The sequence below is a fragment of the Jaculus jaculus genome, chromosome 1 (assembly GCF_020740685.1).
Source record: "Jaculus jaculus isolate mJacJac1 chromosome 1, mJacJac1.mat.Y.cur, whole genome shotgun sequence".
NCBI classification, from domain to species: domain Eukaryota; kingdom Metazoa; phylum Chordata; class Mammalia; order Rodentia; family Dipodidae; genus Jaculus; species Jaculus jaculus.
In genome coordinates, this window is record NC_059102.1 from 342,805,244 (window position 1) to 342,817,364 (window position 12,121).

Sequence of the window (12,121 nt, forward strand, 5' to 3'; positions counted from 1 at the left end):
TGGACAACAAGTGACCGTGGCAAAACATCACTGTGGTGAGTTAAGTGTAAATGGCTCAGAAACACACAGATCCCATTTCCTTGGAAACACCCAAGGGCTTCCAAAAACAAATGGGAAAAATCCTTGGGCAATGTGCATTTCAGATTTTATGTTTTTTTTTTTTTCCTTCTTTTGCTCTCTGTTGATTTTATTCTCCTCTACAAAACACTTCTTGGGGTGACCTCATCTCTTGCGGTCAGGATGCTGTCAGACTGCGTTGTCATTAATCCTATTTCATTCTGGGTGGGCCAACCTGATATCAGCCATGTTTCTTCTCTTACAGAGTTAGATTTCCTTTCTATATGCGAAACATATAAAACTACAAACACAATTCAAAGTCTGTGTGAAGCTTTTGGACCCTGTGAAAGTTGACCCTCGTGACACAGAGATGAATTGCGAGGTTGTTTGTTGAAAACAGATAAGTCTTCTGCACTTTAATTTGGAAAATACTAGGCTGGATATGGATGTTGAAGGAGGACCCATAAATCTAGATTTGAAGACTCTTAGAATGTGCCTTTAAAGGCCCTTTAACCAAATCCCAAGCCTCAGAGATGTCTCAATATAAAGCATGGCAGGAAAAGAATTATGGTCCTATTTCTTAAACATCTCTTTAAATACATTTTCTCCAAAATGCTTTAGAAAAATGTGTCTATATTTTTGTCTGTATGGAGAATCCCACAAAACTCACCAAATTCTATTTGGAGGAATTTATGCTTGTTTTCATTTCTCCTGTCTTCGGCGAAAGCGGGGTCTTGGGCGCTCCTGCATCTTCCTGCTTGGTCCTTGCACCAGCGTGGTCAGTGAAGTTCGTCACTTATGTAATCTTTCCAAAGATAACGCTGCTGACAGAGCATCTTGCGGTTCTCCCTACTTTGTCTCCAAGCCATGTAGTCTCCACTCTTGCTGAGCTGTCTCAAATCCTTTAAATCACAGGACATTATATGATAAGCAAAAGCAATTTGGCTCACTTAATGAGAGCAAAAACAGTAGAAAAGTTGGTAGCTGTGTCCTTAGAGCTTAAAGTTTAGCTGAAGTTGCAGGTCTCACATGATAGCTAAGACAGGAGGTCTGTAAGCCCTGCCCCTAATGACTCAGAGGTAGGCAAAGCTCACTCTAAGCAAAATAGCACAACTACTTCTAGAACCCAAACCAAAGCATGAAGTCATCACCAGACACTAGTGCTTGAATGACTACTTACCTCCAAGCGCTAACCGTGGGAGTCTGGGACATTCTACCTGGGATTCTTCCATTCGGCTCCACTCATCCCCCAGCTCAATCTACAGAGACTTTCTTCAGGGTCAGGCAAGCCATTGTTTGAGGAAGTGGCACTTGATTTGGCTTGGTGAGCAATGCCCATACTAAACATGGTAGAGGTGACAATACCCACACTAAACTAAATGATGGCAATGCCTACTTTAAACATGACAGAGGTGACAATATGAGACCGACATCTGTACTGGCCTGAAGAAGTTGCCATGGGTATACAAAGCAATACACTGAACATGGTATGATCAGGTCTAATGCATATTCAAATGTAATATATATGGTAACTATAGTACAAACATGCAGAAAACATATATAGGATTGTATTAAAATTTCTATAATGTAAAATGAGATTGGACTGCGATATTTATTATGACAAATGATGACACATATGAAAATCATTAAAGTAGTCACTAATAAAATAAAATATAATAAAAATCAACAGAGGAATGAAAATGCTACACTGAATTTATTCTTACCACTACTTAGAGTATTGAAAGAAGAACAGAAGAAGAAAGATATCAGAAACATATGGAAAACAGAGCAAAATGGTAACTGTAAATTCAACCCTATCAGTACATGTATTAAATATGAGAGCTCAAAACATCATGACCAAAGGGCAGAAGTTGAAAGAAAGGATCAAACAACAAAATCCATCTGAATGTTTATTATAAGAAATACATCTTAGCATTGGAGAGATAGCTCAGTGATTAAGTCACTTGCCTGCAAAGCCTAAGGACCTGAGTTTGATTTCCCAGTACCCACATAAACCAGATGCACAAGGTGGCACATGCATCTGGAGTTCGATTGTAGTGGCTTCAGGCCTCTATGTGCCCATTCTCTCTCTCTCTCTCAAACAGATAAATAATTAACTACATTTTTTAAAGAATGGAAAATGATAAAACAGGAAAATAGTAAGATTATATATATATATATATATATATATATATATATATATATATATAATATTATATTATATTATAATCACAGCAGGCAAGATTGAATTTGATTGTCGACTTATTTCTTCATCATTGTTAAATGGGGTTTTCTATGTTGCAAATGCTAGTCACTAACTACTGGGCTCAGGTGGTCTTCATTCTCTACAGTGGCCCAGACCACAGGCATATACTTACCACTCCCAGCTGTAAGACCAAGTGTGAAGAAGATACATTACTAGAGACAGGGAGGGATATTTTATAGTGCTTAACATATGAATACATCAAGGAAACATAGTAATTACAAATATAGGTATGTAACCACTGACTTGCAAAACAAAACTAAAACACCAGAACTGGAAGAAGAAATTGATTATGTAGCAATGGTTAAAGATTTCAGTACACTAGGGTGCATGTTTGTAATTACAGCACTTGGGAAGTGGAAGGAGGACTGGGGGTTCAGTGTCATCCTCAGTGACAGAATGCATTTGAGGCTGGGCTAGGCTACATGAAACCCCATCTCAGAGAAACCATAGAAACAGCACAAATGAGAGTGAACATTTGGCAAGATATACTTTATCCATACAATGGAATATTACCCAGCTTTAGAAAGGAAAAACATTCAGACAGACACTATCAGATGGATGAACCAGGAGGATATTATTCTCAGTGACATAGGTTAGGCACAGTGGATGTGTGCTATATGATTACAAATACGTGAGGCACTTAGTATAGTCAGAATCATGGAAACAGAGAGTAGAGTGGTTGGTTGTCAGGGTGGGGAGAAAGGGGGAATGAGAGATTACTGGTTAAACTCCATAGGTAAGGGGTTTCTGAGTTATAAGATGTGTAGTGCTTTGGAGGCACATAGGAGAGTAGTAATGGTTGTACAATGTTATATATAGTCAACTGTTTATGTATTTAATACAATGTAGTATATTTAATTTATTTTGGACAATTAAAATGTAAGGTGGGACATTTATGTACATTTTATCACAATAAAATTAGTAAAAAAGAGATCAATTTAAAGAAAGAATACTGGGGCTGGAGGGAAGAGGGAGAAGGATGTGTAATTATTGCAGATTTTTCTATAAAGTGATGTTTGACTAGGGACCTGGAGGAAGAGAGAGAGAGAACCAGCGAGCTTGCCATGCAGACATCTTGGGAGTGCAGATTCCACGCAGAAGAACTGAGTGATGGATATGGCTGACTTCACTGGGCTAGTAAGGAGGCCAAAGCAGAAAGCACAGGAGATGAGGCCTGTGAGGGAATCAGGGCAGATCACGTAAAGGGCCTTGACACACACTGTGGCACTTTGGGTTTTATTCTCATGAGCTTTGGTGTCTTGGGCAGAGCATGGGAAATTTATCACCTTCTTCTGGTGCATCTGGTGGCGGAAGAGCAGTCAGTGGACTCGGCGAAGCTGGAAGCTGGGACTGCGTTTGGGAGGCTGTCAATCATTTGGGAGGAATGGCAGTGGCTGGCGTGCCCATGATAAATGTGGGTCTGAGATACTGTGACCACGAGCCAAGGGCATATGGTGATGGACTGGGATGTAAGAGGAACGCAGGCAAGATGCCAACATTTCATGTTGGAACAACTGGACTAGGTTGTGAAGCAGATGGACCTAAAAGGAACAATACCTTAGCCTATGTCTGAAGGCAAGATGTCGTGAAGACTAACTGCTAAGGTTCTGGTGGAATAAGATGATAAAATGATACTAACTCTGTGCTTTTCACATAGTACCATAGCAATTTGAATGTGGAATGTCTCCCCACAGTTCCACAAGCTCATATGATCAAGCTCAGCCCTGACTGATACTGTTACGGTGGGAAGCTCTGGAAACTTGCAGAAGTAGAGCCCATCTGGAGTAATGGGTCACTGGAGGTTCTCACAGAAGGATGCCTGGCCACCGGTCCTTTCCCGTTCTGCTCTTCCTTGAAGGGGACAGCTTCCTCCTCCATATGCTACCTCCCCTGGGAAGCTCTGTTTCACTCCAGGACTAGAATCAACAAAGACAAGGACTTTGGGCTCAAATATCTGAAACCGTGAGCCTAACTATCTCACCCTATTAAGTTGCTCATCTCGGGCCTTCTGGTTACAGCTATACAAAAGTAACTGATGCCAGTATTTGGGTCAGATTTAGCACAGCTGGCCACTGTGCATGGGTTTGACTTTCTCTCACACAAGGTGACAAGTAGCCACACCCACACCATGGTGACTCGGGAAACCAGGAAGGCACCTTGCTCTCACTTTTCTGGCCTCTGGCAGTGGAGGCTGCCATCTTTTCCCTGGGTTCTGTCCACGTGGTGGCAGCACTGGGACTAAGAGGTGCTGAGCTCCCAGGCCCCAGGCTGCAAGGGTCAGGCGGAGCTGGGCCCACCTCAGTCAGACTTCCAGTCTCCCTCCTGTCTGCCCTCGCCCCCTCGAGGCACCTTCGCCAGGCCTCCAACAATCAACCCTGTGCTCTATAAGAGAAGCTTTTAACGTTATAATCTCTTGTCGCATTATTCATCCATCTTATCCAGGCCCAGGAAACCATTTCCTGGAGGCCTAGTTTTATAATTTTGTTCATTAGCCCCACTAATACATTCTCTTGGAAACCACAGTTTAATAAATTTCACAGTGCATGACCAGAGGACTTAATGAATATTAGTCACTCGCAGCAACTTCTGTTTATTCAGCCTGGCTCTCCTCTCCTCCCTTCCCTTACTCCAGACCTGGATCTGTGGAATGACAATAAGACAGGGGCTGGCAGGCCGCAGAAGACTCCAGACGAGGAGTGCTAGAAGCTCGCCGAGCTCACACCTGTTTTAAGATTTGTTATCCTTAAAACGAGAAGCTGTAGGGATTCACTGGGCTCCTTCCTTGTAGCCCTCAGAGGACCTTGCTATTAAACCACAGGGAGGAGCCCGGCTTCAGAGCACTTAAAAGTACTTATGTCAAATCCATCCCATTCTTCCGGCCTCCGTTCCTTCATCCAGCCACCATCCCCAGGGGCTGGAGCACATTACAAGGTATTCACTTCATATGAATGGGCACAAACAGACTTTTTCACCATTTCAGTATGTCTACATTTGCAGACACATCCTGTAGGCTGCCTGAAACAGCCTTAATTTCAATTTACTGTCTCCCAGAGGACCTTGCCATGCTGCGGAAAGTGGAAAACTCAATGGTCGTTTCTTCTCCACGACCTCTCACCCCAGCCTCTTTCTGCCTTCCTCCTCTTTCAAGGAAAATGCTGCCCTGGGTGGGAGAACCTTTTACTCAAGATGAATTGGAGGACGTTCTGATGCTTCTAACAGTGCACGAGAGCTTTTATATTTTTTTTAAATAATGAGCAAGTTATACCAGATTACCACATTTGGAAAGTGTTCAAAGTCAGCGTGCAAAGCCCAGTGAATACCAGCATGGGTCCCCCTGGAATATGATTATACAAGACAGCATGAAATTGTCGTCTTGAAATTTTACAGTGTCATTCTTGTTCTGCCGGGGCCAACTCCACCTAACTTTTTTTATGGAAACTTTCAAATATATACCTGGGTGTAGAGCTCATTGTATAATGAGGATTTGTGTACCCACCCTTTAGCTTTGATAGTACTCAACCAATTTGACCCAACCTATTTCACTGAGTCAGTCCTTTTCCCACATAAGCATATTTAAAACAATTTAAAAAAAAATCCATAGGCCTTTCCTCCTATAAATAGTTCCATATGAATTGCTAACTGAAAAGGACTTTCTGCTTTCGGTATAACCATTGAGCACATGTCACACCTAACCCACAGCAGTGATATTTCTTTAATTATGTAGGGCCCAGCCTGGTCTGTGCTTATTTTCACATGATTTCCTGGAATGTCAGCAATTCTGGCAACTATCATTATTTTTCCTGACACCTTCAATGTGTCTCCTTTCTGAATTGCGTTTCTATGAGGCCTACTTGCCGCATGGGCTGTTGTGTCTGCAAATCTTTGTTGCACACCTTCCTCCTTTTTCTTCTTCCTCCTTCTCATTCCTTCCCCTTTCTCCTACTCCTCTTCCTCCTCCTTCAACCTTAGGTTGAAGATCTGTTTGTGATGCTCATACTTTTTGTTCTGTATAGACATCCCATAGTGTAGATCTAACTGATTGTTTCATTGTGGTGCCACTGACCTGATTCCAGTAGTTGGGGTTGCTTCCAGAAGAGGAAGAAGTTGGGGCTGAGGTGTTTGTCTTTTCTTTTCTTTTTTGCTATTGTTTATATGTGTGCATAATAATTGTGGTATATAACGTGTGTGTGGTGTATGCATAGATATGCTCTGATGCAGTACCCTGTGTGTGCGCCTGTGGGGGCCAGAGGAGAATGCCTAACGTCTTCCTCCATCACGCAATCAGCCTGGTTTCCCTCTAGATGGAGTCTCTTACTGATTCTGGAATTTTCCATTTAGGGCTGTATTTTCTTAAATAGTTAATTTATTTTTTTATTAACAACTTCCAAGATTGTAAACAATATCCCATGGTAATGCCCTCTCTCCCTCCCCACTTTCCCCTTTTAAACTTCATTCTCCATCATATCCCCTCCCCATCTCAATCAGTCTCTCTTTTACTTTGATGTCATCATCATCTTTTTCTTCCTATTGTGATGGTCTTGTGTAGGTAGTGTCAGGCACTGTGAGGTTGTGGATATCCAGGCCATTTTGTATCTGGAGGAGCACGTTGTAAGGAGTCCTGCCCTTCCTTGGCTCTTACATGCTTTCTGCCACCTCTTGCACAATGGTCCCTGAGCCTTGGAAGGTGTGATAGAGATATTTCAGTGCTGAGCACTCCTCTGCCACTTCTTCCCAGCACCCTGATGCCTTCTGAGTCATCCCAAGGTCACTGCCATCTGAAAAGAGAAGGTTCTCTACCAAAAGTGAGAGTAGCATTAATATATGGGTATGAACCTTGAGAGAAGTGCTTGCTGGGAAGTTTGATGAGCATAGTGTATACATTTAGCCAGACAGGAGCAGTCGTTACACCCTTAGGGCTCATGACTACCCCTGTTGTAGGTTTTCAGTATCAGGGATGGATTTCCTCCCATGGAGCAGGCCTCCAGTCCAATTAGAGGGCAGTTGGCTTCCACCATGACAGATGTGCCACTATTGCACCTGTTGGCTCATTTGGCCTGGCTGGAAAAATATAAGGCTTGCAGTGTCCACTGTTAAGTATCTTCACTGGTGTTTTCTCTCCCATTGAACTGCATGAGAATGGCTTCTTCCAGCTTTTTGTCAGCTGTTTACATACAGGAGGATTTTAGCTCAGTTCCAGCAAGACTTCTGAGTGGCCTTGCAGCCCAAGTATGTGGAGTCTTCAGCAATAGGGGCTTACCATCGATTCCTGGTGGGAAACCAAGGGCCTCGACAATGGCCTATAATGTTCTGGGGACCTCCCTGGCCAACAACTCATTGGAAGGTATCCCATCCCTGGCACTGAAAATTTTCTAGTAACAATCTACAGCTCCTAAGTGGTCCATTGTACAACAAAGTGGGTTTCCATATGATTTATTTATATTCTCTTGGATTTTGATTATAGGGCTGAGTTTTTTTATTCTTTTGTGTATGTGGATGCATGTGTGTGCACATGTGTGTGTAAGCGCATATAAGTGTGTGAATCTGTGGAGAGGCCAGAAGGCAACCTCAGCTATGACCATCAAATACACAACCACCTTCTTTTTGAGCCAGGGTCTCATTACCCTGTAGCTTACCACTGGCTGACCGGCAAACTCTCCCCCTCCCCAGTGCCATACCTCCATCCCTGACGTGTTCACATAGCTTTTGGGAATCAAACTTAGGTCCTCATGCTTGCAAAGCAAACATTCGACCCACAGTGATCTCTCTCCAGCCCCATGTTTCATTCTTAAGATAAAAAAGAAACATGCATATGTTTGTCAGTTGATTAGAATGTTATGGATATTATTTTGCTTTGGTATTTGGAGTTGAACTTATTGTTAATTCATTCAACAAATATGAATTAGCTCTTACAATGCACCAGACACTGTTATGGGCTTTGAGGGCACCCAAGGTGACTAAGGGGACTGGGAATGCAGGCTGAAACATCACGAACCTCTTCCTCATGAAACTTAAACACCATGGGTTTCAAAGCACTGCTTTAAAAGACACCTGTGCCGGGTCCTTCTAACACCCTTGTAAAGTCCATCAAGTTGTAAAACCCTCTCAAATTTACAGAATAATACAGAGGATGAAGTGACAGGAACTATAGACAGGAGCAGTGCCAGGACTCAGTAATGAAGATGTCAGACACCAAAGCTCCTGTGTTTTGGGGTTGCAATTGTTTGCTAAGTTAATTCTGGACCCAAAACTCCATCACAAATTGGTTAATACTACAAAAAGAAAAAAAAAATAATCAAGTAACTCCTGAACCAAGTAATCTCTGAGTGTCAAGTGATGCTGACATAGATTGCCAAAAACAATTTCCTAAGAGCCTGTGACTTTGATTTGCTTCTCAAGAAAACCAAGCATGCACTGAAACAAGAAACTAATTGTAACATTCTGGTCACAGCCTACACACCAGAGCAAATGTCAACCAAGCAAACTTCTCTTATCTACCAGATTGAAATAAACTTCAACACTTTAAAATTGTATTGGTTTTATTTTTAGTTCCTTTTTAAAATTTCAAAACATACTTCTCTCGGTCCAGTAAATAAACTTTATGATCCTCAGTGAGTCATGACTCACTGACTACGCTACTAACTTTCAGAAGGACTCCACATCTGGGTAAGATGGGGCCATAGGCCATCTGAGGCAGCTGCCAATTGAGGCTGGCTTTGGTACAAATATAGCTGTTGTGTCTGAAATCATACTGGAGGGAAGATTGACTGGAGCTTGTCAGAAGCTATAAACAGCATCAAGGTCCTTCTTCACTTTTTTTTTCTTTGTCTGGGTGAAGGAAATAACAAAGAAAATGGAAGGAGACAATGGAGACAGCCAGATCCTTGGGGTACTCAAATGTTTTATTTTTAAGAAAGAAAACCAAGGGCTGGGGAGGTAGCCCAGTTGGCAAAGTGCTTTCCTCACAAGCATGATGACCTGTGTTCAGTCCTCAGAACCTACTTAAACATGGTGGCCTGCACCCACAATCTCACTGCTGAAGAGGCAGAGGCAGGGAGAGCCCTGGCACTCACTGGCCAGCCAGTGTCACGTAATTGGTGAGCTCCAGGTTGATGAGAAAGCCTGTCTCCAAAAGACATGGGCCACATCCCTGAGGATGACCCTGAGGTTGTCCTCTGGCTTCCACAAGCACAGATATGTATGTATACTTGAACACATGTGCCCACACATGTACCCATGTATAGCAGACAGCTTCAGGTTCACTGAGATGAACTTCCAGACCAGACACAGTTATGGAGGAAGGGATTTATTGAAGCTTACAGATCCAGGGGAAGTTCCATAATTGCAGAAGAAACTGGCCTGCCTTCACAGGACCAAGCAGAGAGAGAGAAATACAAGCCTAAAGGTCAAAAGCCACAGTACACTTTGGAACTCCAGGTAGGCACACTTTGCATATCTTTAGATTGAAATTGAAAACCCACCACCATACCTTAAGAACACCCAGTGACATTGCCTCCAGCCAGGTAGCCAGCAGGTGCAAACTACAAACAAACAACTGAATATATTGGGGGTCACCTATTCTACTCAAACCACCACACTATGCATGTGAGCAACCACATAGTCATATACACACATAACAAAATAAAGAGGATTAGAATGTGTCAAGTACACATGCATGTGTGTAACAATATAGTCATATATACACATAATAAAATAGAGGACTAAAATGTATCAAGTACACATGTTCACATGTATGTGTGCAACCACATACCTTTACACACATGATAAAATAAAGAGGACTAAAATGTGTCAAATGGCCTACATTCTAGGAGCTTTTAAATTTCATTATACACAAGGCCTTTAATACCAGCACTTGGGAGGCAGAGGTAGGAGCCTTGACAAGAGTTCAAGGCCACCCTGAGACTACCTGGTGAATTCCAGGTCAGCCTGGGCTAGAGTGAGACCCTGCCTTGAAAAACCAAAAAATAAAAATAAAAATAATTTAAAAAGACATTTTAAAAGATTTCATCATTTAATTCTCACAACAATATGAAAAGGTCACTTTGCCATCTGTGTGGCATGTATGAGGCAGCTTGGGCTCAGAGAGAAAGGTTAGATCAGATAGAGGACTCAGAATGGAGGTAGACGGTCTTCACTTTGAATCCTTGCTATACCACCCACCATGCTACCAGTCAGGGAGGAACAGGTAAGATGAAACGTGCAAACACTCAGCATGGAGTAGGCACAGACCATATGCACACAGGTAAGGTATATGCATGATTAAATGTGATTCAGTTTAAACATATATTGGGGAAGTTACACAGATAGGCAGGTGCATGATTTTTAAATTCTTTTGAGTTTGTGTGTGGTATGGGTACGTCAGGGCCTCTTGCCATTGCAAATTGGGACGCAAGACATTTGCACCACTTTTTTGCATCAGGCTTTTACACGAGGACTGGGGAATCAAACCCAGTCCTGCAGGCTTTGAAAGCCAGTGTATTTCATCACTGAACTGTCTCCCCAGCCCTGGAATTTGTGCTTATCAAATGAGCTCTTGGAACAAGGCAATGTTTCATAGGTACAGGCATTGTTTACTTTTTGTTGTTGTTGTTGTTTATTGAGGTAGAGTCACATTGTAGCCCAGGCTAACCTGGCACTCACTCTGTTGTTCCAGGCTGGCCTTGAACTCATGGCACAATCCTCCTACCTCTGCCTACCAAATGTGGGGATTGAAGGCGAGCTCTACCACACCTGGTTCATTGTCTGTGTTTTGAAGCCTGCAGTCTGCGAGTGTTACTCACCTGCCCAATATCCTCGTTCAGTACACACCAAATGTTGCTGAGTGTTAACTGAGCTCGGTGTGTACTGGCACAAGTCACAAAGGTAGAGGAGCAAGCAGATCAACTTGCAAATGCGACAACAGGTTTCAGCCTCCAACGGTGACACTTAGCAGAAGCCTCATATCTCTGAGCGCTCATCTGTGCCTGAACCCCATGGCTGTTCAGAATTCGGCGGTTCTGTGGTGGTGATCTCAGGGTGAGCCTGTTCTCTCAGTTGCTAGACAGAGAAGCAATTGTGAGCAGCACTTACAAGCACCACCCCCAGAGAGGGGCAGAAACTGGCTCTGCCGTGTGGTCCTGGACTTGGACTGCCTAATATCTTCTTGCTTCTGTCCTCATTTGCATGATGGGGTTGACGATGCTGACCATGGAGATGATAAAATAGCCACATGCAGGCAGCATTGAAGAGTTAGTGCATTCACACCTAAAGCTCTTGGAACAGAACGTGAAGTGTAAGGCATGCTGGCACGTGTCCATGATGGTAGGACTTAGAGAGACGATCACTTTGATCCAGAAGGACCATGGCCAGTTGCATTTGGGAGCTTTCTAGAGAGGAGCAAATCAGAACTGGGTCTCACTCAGTGGGACATCACCAAACAGGATGGGTGAGGCACAGTGCTCTCTACAGGACAGGTTCGAAGATGAGTGGAGCACCTACTCAAGACCCTTCCCATCAAAGGAACTCTAGTGTGGGACTTTTCTTGAGATGTTGTTCCACTCCAAAGATAAGGGCTATAGGGCTGGAGAGATGGCTCAGCAGCTAAGGTGCTTATCTGCAAAGCCTAAAGACCCAGGCTTGATCCCCCAGTACCCATGAAAAGCCAGATGCACAAAGTGGCACCTGTGTCTGGAGTTTGTTTGCAGTGGCTAGAGGCCCTGGCATGCCCATTCTCTCTTTCCCTCTCTCCTATCTGCCTCTCTCTCTCTCTCTCTAATAAATAAATAAAATATTTCATTTTTA